Consider the following 14,015-nt stretch of genomic DNA (forward strand, 5'->3'; position numbering starts at 1 on the left):
CACACACACACACACTGGGTCACTTGTGGGGCAGTTGACCAGGGATATTCAGTTTTCTTAAATGCAGTTTTCATATTTCACAATGATTTGCAAAGGTAAATATAAATATATACATTTAGGAAGGCACAACAGTAGACATATTATGCTTTTGGATGACACAGAATAGAATACTTTCAAAATTAAAATCTGGCAGTGATCTACCCCCGTTTTTGAGGGGTTCGAGTCAAAGTTGTTTAATCGCTCAACTAAACAGCGCTGTGGAAGCATTTTGCCTCACAGCAATAACTCCATCTTCCAAGATCAAGAGAAAATCCAGGCAAGGGAGAGGGGTGGGGCCGGGTGCTCTTAGGCAAAAGCAAAGGAAAATGAGCCCACAATCGACTGCAACCTCCCGGGGATCAACCAGTCAATCCCAATCGACCTGTTGGACATCCCTGCCATAAGGAAACATGGACCCTGAGAAAGCATGCCTGGAATCCCTAAACTCTCACATTGCTTAGAGATTGGGGTGTCATGCAACTGTGGTCATCTTGGTATGATGCCAACATACTAAATATGTTTGTGTGTAGTACTTATCCCTTTTAATGGCACATAGTACTAATACGTACAATGCTTGCGTTTTGTTAAAATTTTGACAAGAAGTATAATCTCTGGCAGGAGTCCAGTCATTTTTTCCTGACCATAAGATCTCTGCTTTGCTGCTTTCTTGAATACAGAACTATGCTTGTCCAACTCATAGCCATAACAAAAACAGCTTCATTTCCAAAAGTCTGAAAGTTAGTATTTGTGTAAACAGAAATCTTGCATCAACTGTTTTAGTCCCATGAAAAGTGGGAGACTATATATAGCATATGACTTTGCTGATTAATATTTATATGCAAACATACTTTGCAAAACAGTACCAACATGACAGGAAAGAGACTGCTTCGCGTTAAAGACTACCAGTGGCAATATGCAAGCAGTGTTTTTGAACTTAGTCCCAAGGTCACCTTTATGAACCTTGTTTTATCCCAAATGGGGTCTATGTGGACTATTTTTCCTCTCTGCTTTCATTTTAATTATGTAGCCACTCTTTTAAACAGTGACAATTGTTTCCTCTTAGTTATACCAGATATTGCCAGATATTCCAACTATCTACTGGAGAACTTTCAGAGTGTACTGTAAGCAGGTGTACTTAGTCCTCTTCAAATGAATAGATACAAGCACAAACCCAAGAGTGTTTGGAGTTCCAACAATGCATACAGGGATGCAGACATATAATGTTTTTGTTAAGGGTATTCTAATGTGGAAATAACCATAATCCGGTAGTCACCAGTTCTGCAAACATTTTTTTTTTTTTGGGGGGGGGGAGGCTGGTAATTGTGGGAGTGCAAGTGTTCTGGAGATCAACCTGCAAAACTGAAGCAACTGATACTTTTCAAATACCATTCAGTGTCTTTTGCTCATTAGCAGTGTAATGTATGCAATCTTAATTAAATCTATTCAAGCTTGCGTACTGAATCAGAACAAGAGTGTATTTCCTTTCCTGGCCTCCTACGCAGTAACTCTGATGCAACTTGTATGCCTAGTTTTTCAAAAGTCTTGTTTAACCACTTCTTTTCCTTTTTATTCCAATTTTTCCTCACTGCACCATCGCTGTGAAACACTTAGCGGAGGATGAATTCTATTCACAAATCATGTATATATGCATGTGAGCTCAAGTCCCCTGCCTACTTTGTATTTGGGTGGTGACTTTTGGTGGCAAATGTATCATCACCTCTTCATCTCGTTGCTGCAAAGAAAATAAGTAGCTTATGGCAGCTTATTTTATTAAGTAACAACTTATGTTAATTAAGGAAAGAATAAAGCTTCTTTGACATGGAAAGTTCCTTGCTGTCTGACTTACTAAAGGACAGGTCACTCCGCTGAATATTCTACCATTCTAATTTCTGCAACATAACTGTAATAATAAATGATGGTTACAAGCTTGGGAAATAACACATTCAATACTAACTTGTACTTAAGAGTGTTGTACACAAGCTTTTACCTTAAAGCATTACTGATTACAAATAGAAACTCAGCAGTTGGTTCTGTGAACAACAACTTGCATGGATTCTGTCAAGTTGCTGAGGTTTACTATCATGGAAACAAATCCTATAGCTTTGGAAGACGGAAGTCAAGATCAAATAATGTGTATTCAGGCAACAGAGGTTTCAAAATGTTTGACAGTTTGGCCATATGAACCATTGTTCCACTTTCCTCTGTTGGTTTGATGTATTAAGGTACTACTAACACCCTCTTCACTCACAACTCCAGCCATATGGGTGCCACTTTCCCATAGTGCCCTCTCATGTAACTGAGATATGTTTATGACTGTTGCAATCATGTCAGTTTTTCCACACCGAATTAACATTCTATCAGGACAGTGGGTAATACCCACATGATCTGGACTGCCCACATTTGCTGGATCTATACACATACTACAGCCACAGAGAACCACAATGACCTGATTTGCACAAGACACCAAACCATGTTTATTAAACAATGGTTTATCAAACCATGGTTTGCCTGAACTCTTTAATGTTTAATGCCAACCAACCACAACCTGAAGCTATGGTTTGCTGCTGGCTTGTGAACCTTGGTTTAACTATGGGTTGGTATTATGTGTGATTTTGGCACACTTTGTTAACTATTTGTTTGGCCAGCCAGCCACAGATGCTTTCCAAGGTACAAAAGCATAAGGCAAGAGTACAGTAGTTGGAAAGCAAACCAAGCTTTGGAGATGCAAGCCGTGGTTTGCTAACAGTATGTGCAATCCATGTCAATGGGTTAGCATGTTTTATGCAGCCAGGTGCATGAGGAGGGGCTCAATCTGTTTTAGCTATCTACTCCAGTATGCTTGGAACCATAGTCAGTAGCAATTTGTACAGACTAATGTTGTCAAATGTTTATGCACGGAAGCTTGGTGCCTTTAACAACCATATGAAGGTTCATACCAACTACGTTCTCCTTCCCACAACTCCATATTATGCCATTTGTTATGCCCTCCCCTTAAAAAACAAGCAACACGTTTTCCCTATACAGTGAAGAGCCCGGTGAAAATATCTGGTTGTAGTTTTGTTTTAAAGAATGATTTAGTAAGTATACCCACTGTATATTTAGTTAAATTGTTTAGTGAACCACTCAGTGCCACAAAGGCAGTTTACTCAGATTCTGCAAAACAGCATACCCAATATCCCCCAATATAAAAATATTTGTTAGAATTTCAAGGGGTGGGAGTGGGGAAGGACATAAGTTGAATTACACAAGTAAAAATAAATAAATTAAACCCACACACTCAGATTTTGTCAATTGGCCCCAGCGAATCATTATGCATTCCTCATTCTCCATTTGCCACAAAATTCCCAACTGTTCAGGACAGCTTTAATCAACCTACTACACAAAGTCCAGATTTAGGGGAAGAGGCTAATTTCTGTCCTGCACAACTAAGCACGTCTCTTAACTTTCTTCCTCGACCCTTATTCAACACCCTTTCCTCTACCCTTAGGAAGATAATAAGATCAAAGACCCGCGTAACAACACAAACGGGTTTCAGTAGGCACACGTTCTGCCTGAAGCCAGACGTTCTTGCAGCTCCTCACCATCATGTGCCGTATTACATTCCAGCCGTGTCCTTTATTCGCCCGCGCGCGCACCCACCCGCTCTGCCCACCGAAAGCACTTCCAAATAAATACCGCCACAACCAGCAACTAGTACGGCGGCGGCCGCCTTTCTCTCAGCCTCTTCCACAGCTGTTCGACCCTATTAGACCACCGCGGCTGGAAGAGTTCCGAATGGAACGAGAGGGGAAGAGGGAGCATTCTATTCCCTTTCCTACTGGTCCGTGGCGGCGGGACTCTCCGGGCTCCCGACGTTTCATTGGCTAACACGTTCCTCTTCTCCCCACCCTGGAGTTAATTGGTGGAGCTTGAGCGTGGAGAGGATGGAATCCCGGGTACGAGGCGTGCATATGTGTATGTGTAGAGGGCTCGGGGTGCAAAGCAGAAACTGACCCGCCCTGCTGGTCACCTGCAACAAACACATATATACACATACACATATATGCATATTCTCTAACACACACACACACACATACATATGTTCCAGTTACAGATAGGTAGCCGTGATAGGTACATATATGTGTCTGTTATATATATATATATATGGGTATGTATATGTATGGATTGGGATTGACTTTTAACAGGGCGCGCGCGCACACAGACGCACTGTGCCTGCGTGAAGGCGGTTCTGTGCATACCCGGGAGGGCGCGGGTGTTTGGAGAGAGCGCGCGCATTTTCCTTGCATTGCTACGCAGGGCTCCCTCTGAAGGGGATTCGCGGCTGAAACTGAGGGAGTTTGCAGCTGTCAAGGGGAGGTGGAGGGGCTCCTGGAGTTGAAGCTTGAGAAACAAAGAACATGGCGAGGCATTACAAGCAAAGCGAAGAAGAGGTGGAGTCTGAGGTGACGGGAACCGAGTTTCTTCCCGCCCCTTGGGAAGCAGGCGGGCGGCGGGGGGAGAAGAAGGGAAGGACAGTCGGAGGGGAGGACCGTGGCAAGCCGGCGGGGCTCCCGGATGAGGAAAAACGAGCAGGGGCGAGTTTTGTTTGTGGCAGTTTCGGGAGGAGGAGGGGGCTACACGTGACGCGTTTGGCGCTCAAGTTGCGCGATTTGTTTCATTTCCCCTTAAGTGCAACAACTGCAAGTAAGAGTGGGAGGGAGCGCGCCAGGATCCGTCCCTTGTGGAGAAGAGAGGCTTGTTGCAGCCGTCCTCCTCCTGCTGGCTGTGGGGGAAGAAGAGCGCTGGGGGGCGAGCGGGCGGAGTGGACCTGGCACGCCAAGGGGACTCTGCCGGAGCTTCGGGAGCCTAAAGTCGGGCAGAGGAGCGCGGGGCGGAGCGGATGGCGGCGTCGGGCTGCCCCGCCTCTTCTACCCCGCCGGGACCAGCGGGGTTGAGCGCGAAGAACTACGCCGCAGGTGGAAGGGAGGCTGCCGCCGCCGCCGCTGCCGCCTTTCTCCCCTCGAGGGAGGCCTCTCGGTGCCGTCCGGGAAGATGCTTTTGGAGGAAAGAGGCCGGTGGCCGGTCGCCTGACTAATGTTGCTTCGCTGCGTGGCGTTGCAAGCCGTAGGGGCTGGAAAAATAGGGGAAGGTCGCCTTCTTCCTTGCTCGCGGGTGGCGAATAGCGCGCGCCTTGCTACGAGCAGAAGGCGAAGGAGCAACGTTCCCGAGCTGCATTTTTGTGAGGGACAAGATTTCCCGGGAGCTGGGGTGGCTGCGAGGGGTGGCGGGAGACGGAGCCCGGGTGCCCTCCTCTTTCGAAAACTGTAACTTCTGGTTGATCTGGAGAGAAGAGGAAACATCATCGCTTTCCCTCCCTTCTCTCTCTTAACTTAGGACCTAAATAGCAACTGTGGATCGCAAACAGGGAGAGGTATTGGCAAAGGGATGAAACACATCGTGTCCCCTTCCTGAATACTGTAGTAGTAGATCAAGCGGGAAGGCTCGAAATGACTAACCTTAAGTTTGTTTTGTTGTTGTTACAGCGGTGGAAATGGCAGGCTCTTACTTACAAGTTCTGGAAGTGGTGGCATAACGGGAGTGGGCTGTGCAGGTGCAGCGACAGGTATAGAGGGAAAAGGAGCGAACTGCTACCTTTCTTTTTTTGAGAGGGGTCCATAGGAGCGGAATCAGGTTAATCAGCTGTGCTTGGTAGTTGCTTATGGCCCAATCCTATGTGTTTACTGGGATGCCCCACTGAATTAGCTATAGAGTTTACTCCAAAATAAGTGCACAGAGAATTTGAGTGGGAGACTAACTTCTGAACTCTTGTGATGGGAAGTCAGTAGTTTTTCTTAGCAGAGATTGTTTGCTAATGCAGCAGGTGGGCTTATGTGCAGCAAGAGGAGCTGACAGGGCTGCTACAAGTGCATATGAAATGCCTCTTTTGTATGTAAGCAAGCAATTCTGTATTTTAGGGTTTTAAAAAGAAGCCATCTTGTTGGCTGAAGTGTGTGGAAAATCTCTCTAGCGTTACCTTTGACTTTAATTGTACAGCTGCAGTTGTTTGGTTGTTTGGTGTAGGGTCTGTGTTATGCTTGTAAAGAGGAGTAAATGTTTCTGAAGTTCAAAATGCAGCTTAAGCTGTTTTGTGCTCCCCCAGTCCCTCAGAGATCAAGGCGAATCTTTTTCTTTTTTAAAAAAAACACCCTCTTAGCGTTAAGGAGAACTTTAATACCACTTCATGTCATTGTTGACCTTGGAAGCCAGTTCTAATGGGTTTTCGGCCCTCAGAGGCCACTCAAATTCATTATTCACATAGAGGGTTTACAGTCTGCCCTTGGGAAAGCATAGAAATATGCTTTTGAACCATTTGCCCATCTTGACATGGTAGAACAGCTCATCCCGCCCACAAACTACATTAAAGGGGGGCATACTAAGAACAATCTTCTAGCAAATAATGTACTCTCAATTCTTTTTTCCAGTCCATCTATGTTAAAGATTATTTAATGAAGGCTTTTGCAGTATACAGATACAACTCTGTCACCCACTGCTTGATTCAGCAGCATTAAGATATTGTTTGTATTTGGGGAGCACGCTACATTGGTTACTGCACCAACAAGGTGCTTCACTTTTGGCCAGTGAAATGCACGGCTTTTCCTAGAAAAGTGTGCAGTAAGTTGAGTGCTTCCTGAGAAGTTTGACCAAGCCCAAAATATGTTTATGGCATCAAGGTTTGTTTGTTTTTAAGTACTGATAAATTGTATTGTTTTACATGATAATGTAGTTGGGCACACTTCAGAAGTTGCGCAGTCCAAACCTCTTCACATCAACATACTGTTTCCCCAAATGCCCAGTGATCTTGGTGCAAAGCAGAAAGGGGTGCCTTGGTCTACTTGATTAAGCACAGTTAATAAGACAGCTTAGCAGCATTCTAGCCATTCGTATAAATACTAATTACTCTTTTGCAGAAAACAGTGGTTATCTATTCTGCATGTGCATACACAAACTTGGTGCTCATAGAACTTTAATGTAATACGACCATTATAGAGTTTGAGGATGCCATTACATACTGACCAAACTTCAGAAGACTTTCTCTCCGCCTCAGAAGTGTTGACATTTAATTGACCTTTGAAGGCTCATTCTGTTAATCATACTCAAAGCACTAAAGCTATGGTCCACTGATCTGGTGTTCTTCCATTTAGCCGTGTTCAGCATATAAATTCTGCAGCATAATTGCTACTTATTGAGCAAGAGTTTCTTTTCTTTTCTGAAAATGAGAGAGGCTTGCTTTGCCTCAGGCAGGGCACTTGTAGAGTTCTGATTCCAAACTGCTTTCCTGTCATTAGTTGGAGGGTGTGGCTTCTAGTTAGGAAAGCAATGGAAATTCTTGCCTGCTTAAACTGCTTTTTTATGCTTCCTGAAGCAGTTTGCAAATGGGTAGATGGATAACCTTGAAAACTTGAATGTCCTCTGCCTTGCATAAATTGAAGCATGTGTTCTAAAAATGACCCATGATCTGTAATCTCTCAGATTTTATTTTCCTGGGACACTTAGTATTACATTTTTGAAGCAGGTTAACATCCTAAGTAAAAACAATGCGGTGGGGGAGGGGAATGTTTATGTTAAACGTTCAAACTATAAATATATTTAAAGAACTAATACATACCGAGCACATGCATCTTCAACTTTTTCCTCAAGACTTGCCAAAAACCATATTAATAATCATAGATCATTTTTGTGTGCAAGGCAGTTACTGAGCAGTTAACTTGGCATTAGTTGTATTACAGAGGCAGAACTTTTGTCTGAAGTGCCAGCCTTTGCTTTGTGTTTGAACGTATTGGAGTTTGTGTGTTTCTCATTTGAGAATGGAGCTTGTTTTCTGTATGTGTCTGTTTTGTGTGCTTTTTATTTACTGGAATCTTAAAAAAAATACACTAGCCACTAGGCTGGTTTATTAAGTGACATAACGCTTGTAGATATGATTCCTTGTTAATTTGCCAGTGCAGCTGAAAACAGAAGAGGCTGGTTTTGTATGAATAGATTAATGACACCTTAGGGAAGGAGAGGTTGGATTTCTCCGTAATTTTGCTCATACAAACCAAACCCACAAATATAGAGGGTGGAGACGAGCTTGGAGACAGTTCCCAAACTGTAGATTTGTTTGGCGTTGCTGGCACTCTACCCAGGCCCCAGGGTAATAATTTAGTGTCAACATGTACATACAGAGTTACAGACTTATGGTACCAAGGTGATAGATGTCTTTGAAATACCTTTACCATCTAATCATATAACTTAAAGCACCAACACATAAATGCATAGGATGGTCATTAGTGTAATCAAGAAGGTTAAGGGTCTAGGTCTCATTTATGGAACTCCGCATTTGTGGGCCTTTCAGTATTAGCTGGGCTGCTAATATTGGCACGGAACTTGCTCTCATATCAATAGTTTAAGTGAAGTATGCATAACGACCTCAGACTTCATACAGTGCTTCAAAGGCAGTGCTGCTAACTTTAAGCCATAAAATAGGGATTTCCACATCCTGTTTGAGGTACAGTCTCTGACTGAGCCATGCAGCGCCAGCAGTTAGAAGTGTAGATTCTACCACTGCAATGGAGATTGAGTTCCCCCACTTGGCCAGCTTCTCATTCTTTAATAGTACTTGCCTGGATTTTTGTTCAGATACTTGTATTCTGTCTCCTTCAAGACCATTGTGTTTCGGCCATGTTTAGTTATTGTTGCATCCGTGAGGATGTGCTTATGCCAATTGACAGCCACTTCAGCATGGATGTGGAGCTATCGCTGCAATGAGGTTATGAGCATTAGGGCTGCTAGATAATACCAGATTTGAGGTGTAATATAAAATTGGTCATAGGCTCCCTGGTTAGAGTAATAGTAAGCTGAACAGGATGATAGTGTACAGCATACATAATTAACTAAGGGAACTTGCCCAGTCCTTTTTTTCATTAAAACGTGCTTTCTCCTGTCTGTAACTTGAGGAGCAGGTTTACCATTAATACAGGAAAAGAAATCTGTTGGATTATTCAAAGTCTATAAAAATAAGCTTTCAAGAGTTTTATATATTTGAAATATCATCTGTTCATTTGTTATATTGTATATAGTGTGGGCCACATTTGGCATGCCAGGATTCCTAATATGGCCTATGAAACCAATTTTCTCAAGTCATGTCTACTCATCTGACATCAGGTATGACATAGGTAAAGCTGCAGCTGCTAAGGAACAGTTGGGAGCCTTGAGAATGCTCTCCCTATTGCTTCTTTTCAAATGTGGCTTGAATTTGGCACACTTTAAATTTTGTGCCACTTAAACTTGAAGTAATTAGGGATGTGGGTGGCGCTGTGGGTTAAACCACAGAGCCTAGAGCTTGCCGATCAGAAGGTTGGCGGTTCGAATCCATGCGACGGGGTGAGCTCTCGTTGCTCGGTCCTTGCTCCTGCCAACCTAGCACACCAGAGTGCAAGTAGATAAATAGGTACCACTCTGGTGGGAAGGTAAATGGCGTTTCTGTGTGCTGCTCTGGTTCGCCAGAAGTGTCTTAGTCATGCTGGCCACATGACCTGGAAGCTGTACGCCAGCTCCCTTGGCCGGTAAAGCAAGATGAGCGCCGCAACCCCAGAGTCATCTGCGACTGGACCTAATGGTCGGGGTCCCTTTACCTTTACCTTTAAAGTTGAAGTTGATGCTGAATGCAAGATGTTTGGCCTGGAGTGGTCACACATGGGAGCTCCCTAAAGGAGCCAACCTGACGGCACAGCTTGCATATGGCACCAAATTACAAATTACTCTGAATGCAAGCCGTGCTTGCAACGGAAGAATTAGGAGTCCTGTCATTTTGGTTTTCATTTGGTGCTGTTTACATTTGGTCCCGAATGCAGGCTGCATTGCTTTGGCTGGGGCCATCTGATGTCATAGGATGTTGGGTGGTTGACTGGTAGGTTGTCCTTCCCAGGTGTCAAACATGGCATGTAGACTACTGGCCCGCAGATCAGACAAGGTTCTTTAGCCCAAGTAAAGTTCTGGAGACATAGAGCTTACTTAACTAAATAGTTTGAAATTTTAATCTGCCTTAAGCTAACAGTTATTTCTCTTTGGATCTGGGTATATATCATATGTGGCCACTTTAGATCTTCCCATGTTCCATTCAAATCAAGGGACACGAGTACTGTGAAAACACATCATTCTGTGCTTTGATGTGTTACAAAGGAATGTCTGTTGTGCCTGGATGCATGGGTGGGTGGGTAATTAACTGGTGAAAGTTTGTGTTGTAGTAATACCTGCAGTCCCTGCTAGAACATTTTTATAAAGCAATGTTCATCTAGATCAGCAAATACTGAGCTGTGAGGCTGGCTCTCCTAAGGAGGCATGGATAATTCCATGGAGAGGTACATGAACCTCATGCGGGTATTGATAAGAGTACCGTATTTTTCGCTCCATAAGGCGCACCTAGTTTTTAGGGGGGGAAATCAAGAAAAGAAATCTTATTTCTCCCCCAGCCCCAAAGAGTAGCTTCTCCCAGAGCTTCTGGGGCTGTCAGGGGAAGCCCGGGGTCCCCCCCCCCCAGCCCCAAAGAGCAAAGAAGCCAAGACAGTGTGCGGGATGGATCCTGCTCGCTGTCTTGGCTTCGTTTTTAGCCGCGCGCAACCTCTCCAGCCGGGAGAGGCTGAGCGCGGGTTTGGCAGAAGCCAAGTTAGCAAGCGGGATGGATCCCGCTTGCTGTCTTGGCTTCCTTTTTAGCTGCGGGGCTGGGGGCGGGGGAAGCCCGAGCTTCCCCCGACCCCAGCCCCCAAAACAGGTCGGGGAGCGGCAGCAAGGTTGCGCACAGCCTTGCCTCCGCTCCCGGAGCTTGCAGGGCTGGCGGGGGAAGCCCGGGTTCCCCCCCCCCCAGCCCCAGGGACCACATATTTGCTCCATAAGACGCACAGACATTTCCCCTTAGTTTTTAAGAGGAAAAAAGTGTGTCTTATGGAGCGAAAAATACAGTACATTGTTAGAAGCTGTGCCTAGCTTCTTGTGCTGATAGTAGATGGGATGCTCTAGACCAGTAATTGCAACACGCACAGAGGCTTGTGACTAATGAATTTATTATGGCATAAGCAATCATGGGCAAGAGCCCATTTCATCAGATGTGTTCATATTCGGACACTTGCACCCCCGCCCCCACCCCCAAAAAACCCCCTGGATGGTAGTATTCATTTTCTAGCATTCCTCCCTGTTTGCCTGATCTTGCTTTAGCTTTTATATTGCTGCCTCGGAGTATAATAGAGGAATGGGAATTGCAAGCCAACCCATCTGCTTTTGCTTGTCCTGCGTTTCTGGAGGTGGCAATGGATGTGTTCCAAAAGTGCAGTCCTACACAGCTATTAAGAAATAAGCCTTATTTAGTTCAAGGGGACTTGCTCCTGGGTAAATGTATCTCAGATTGCAGCCTAATATACCTTCTGTAGAAAAAGTGGGTAGATAAACCTTTTCTCCTTCACAGTGTAAGAATATTGGAATTCATCGTGCTGGGCAGTAGATGCGTTTCAACAGCTAACACATTTTTTTAACTCAAAGTTATGTTTATGGCTGGACATCTGTGGGGTTTTTTTGCATGTTGATATTTAAGCATGGCTAAAATGCTTTTCCATTTAACATACAGCAAGAGTTAATTCTGAATTGCACTGAGGAAAAGGTATAATATTAACAGAACTTGAAGTACATGACCTTGAGAATATAATAATGTCAGTGTTCCAGTTGGTAGGTCACATTTTTGGTTAATTAACCATGAGAATGTCCAGGTTTGTTGGCCATAGGTTGTTGCTCCTCTCATAGCTTATCCCATGTAATATACTGAGTTATACCTGTTAAGAGAAACACTCTTAAGTTTACTGAGTTTTCTAAAAAAAAAAAAAAAAAAATCCTATAATATAATACTTTAAGTGGGAAGAACTTTCTTACATCTCATGTGGGGCCATAAATTGCATTGTACAATAAATAAATAAACTCTTAAATTTTGGGGACTTCAGTTGAAGTATGTTATCCCCAAGGAGTTAGTTGTCAGCACAGTATGTTAAGAGCTGATGATTTGCTGCCAGACAAAATGTTATGTGATCCACAGTGAAGATTTATTATATTGTCAAAATTATATAGCTGTTGCATTTGTTTGTATTGGAAATCTACTCTGAAGAACCTTGAGGACCAGAACATTCATTACTTTCAAATGGACTTAATAGCCTAAATCTGTTCAAGTTTACTCAGAAGTAAGTTCCATTCTGTTTGATGGGGTTTACTCCCAACAAAGTGTGAACAGGATTGAACTCTTAAGAAAACTAGCAACTGCTGTGGTCCATTAAATCTTTCCATACTTAGTTAGAGAGCTCCTATTTTATAATGCTAAACACCAAAGAAACCTGAAGTGCAATCTACACATGTCCCATTTGATAATTGGGTATAAAAGTGTTAAATGCAGGATTTGAATTGATGCTGAACAGGTGAAACACATTTATTGCAAGGGAGTTCTATTTAATGCAGGCGTTTATTGGTGCTTTTCTGGAGTTTCTTTGGTAATTTCAGGAAATGTGTTTTATGCAGAAAGAGGCAGCATTCTGGTTCCCATTTCAGTAAATAAGTCAGGAACAAATGAAATATGAGGTTTTTTTGTGAACTATGGTTTGCAAATAAGGACCCAGCCTCTCTTGTCTTCCTTCCTTTCCTTTCATTGGTGATATTAACCATGGTTTATTAATTTTATTCAAAGGCAGATTACAGCTGGTATGTCCACACACTCACTTGGTTATAGAACGCCACTATATACATAATAAAAGTTGGGTTTTTTTCCTTTGAGCAGCAGACATGCACATGATTTCACAAACTGCTTTTATGGCTCTCTGGAGTTTCAAAAGCAAGTTTTTGTATGAGGTGGTGATCGCTCTTCGAGAAATGCAAGACCAAAGCCGGGTTAGGGATGCAGAATTCTGAACATTATAACTGCAGACCATTATAATTGCAAAGATTAATGTAGAGGAAATATGAATTTAAAAACTAATCCAAATTAAACAGCTTTAAAATGCAGTAAAGACTTGTTTCAAGATGCTCAGGGGTCTGATTATGGCTTAATTATTTGATAATAAAAGTTGCAAAATAAAGTGTCATAAAATAAGTGCATAATATCCATTAACTCTGCTTCTTGGTGTTAATGGTACTTCTGTAAATTTGTTTGAATCACCTATAATTGCATATAACATGCAGTCTTGGATAGTGAATGCATTACCCACCATGAGCTGAAGTGAATATTAGATGACTGACAGCTTGACAGAATTGGAAGTGGGTCATGCAATATAATCTTAAGCTTAGAATACTCTTAACTGAGTTTTGTGAGCTTTCCTGCCATTTATTAAACTCAATTCAACAGTGGTATAGAAAAAAAAATCTTCCAGTCGCAGGATCTTCTTCAATTAAATGTTGAATATGGAATGAAAATTTTGCTGTTCTTTTTCTTAATTTCTAGGAGCAAGTGCAGCATTCCAAAGATATGTGGTCATGTGATAGCAATTCAAATGAAAAGTGTGGGTTCTGGTAAGTAAAGCTTTTATTCCTCTAGCATCCAAGTATTTCTCAAATAGATTAACTAATTTTGCTCACATAATAAAGAATGGATTTTGATAAATGTAATCCATGTGTACCTTTCTCGGGAGCAAAGTTTGCAAGCATTTGGGTTACCATGATAAGGCAATACTATTCACTGATGCCCCAGCCATATTCTTGGTAGCTTGGTTGCACTGCCGATCAGTTAATATTTGAACTCAGTATTTCCTAAAATTACTCTTAAAGAGTGCTGTTGAATAGTGAAATTAACTTAATTTGGGGAGTGGGTTAGGGTGATGATGATGATGATGATTATTATTATTATTATTTATACCCCTGCCTATCTGGCTGGGTTTCCCCAGCCACTCTGAGTTGCTTCCAACAGAATAATAATAATAATAATAATAATAATAATA

At 42.8% G+C, this 14,015-nt stretch overlaps 1 long non-coding RNA gene across 4 annotated transcripts in view; it reads left to right on the forward strand.

Moving 5' to 3' along the window:
• The first annotated feature begins 4,266 nt into the window (after positions 1–4,266).
• LOC307212936 overlaps positions 4,267–14,015 on the forward strand; it is a 60,407-nt gene continuing 50,658 nt past the window's right edge. The window contains exons 1-2 of one of the 4 annotated variants that reach the window (XR_013837261.1): positions 4,267–4,481; positions 13,523–13,590. This is a non-coding gene — a long non-coding RNA (uncharacterized lncRNA). Of the gene's footprint in view, positions 4,482–4,728; positions 5,642–13,522; positions 13,591–14,015 lie in introns of those variants that run through there. The other 3 variants (XR_013837262.1, XR_013837263.1, XR_013837264.1) reach the window with 3 other exon arrangements.

The sequence above is a fragment of the Podarcis cretensis genome (assembly GCF_951804945.1).
Source record: "Podarcis cretensis genome assembly, chromosome: 3".
Taxonomy (NCBI): domain Eukaryota; kingdom Metazoa; phylum Chordata; class Lepidosauria; order Squamata; family Lacertidae; genus Podarcis; species Podarcis cretensis.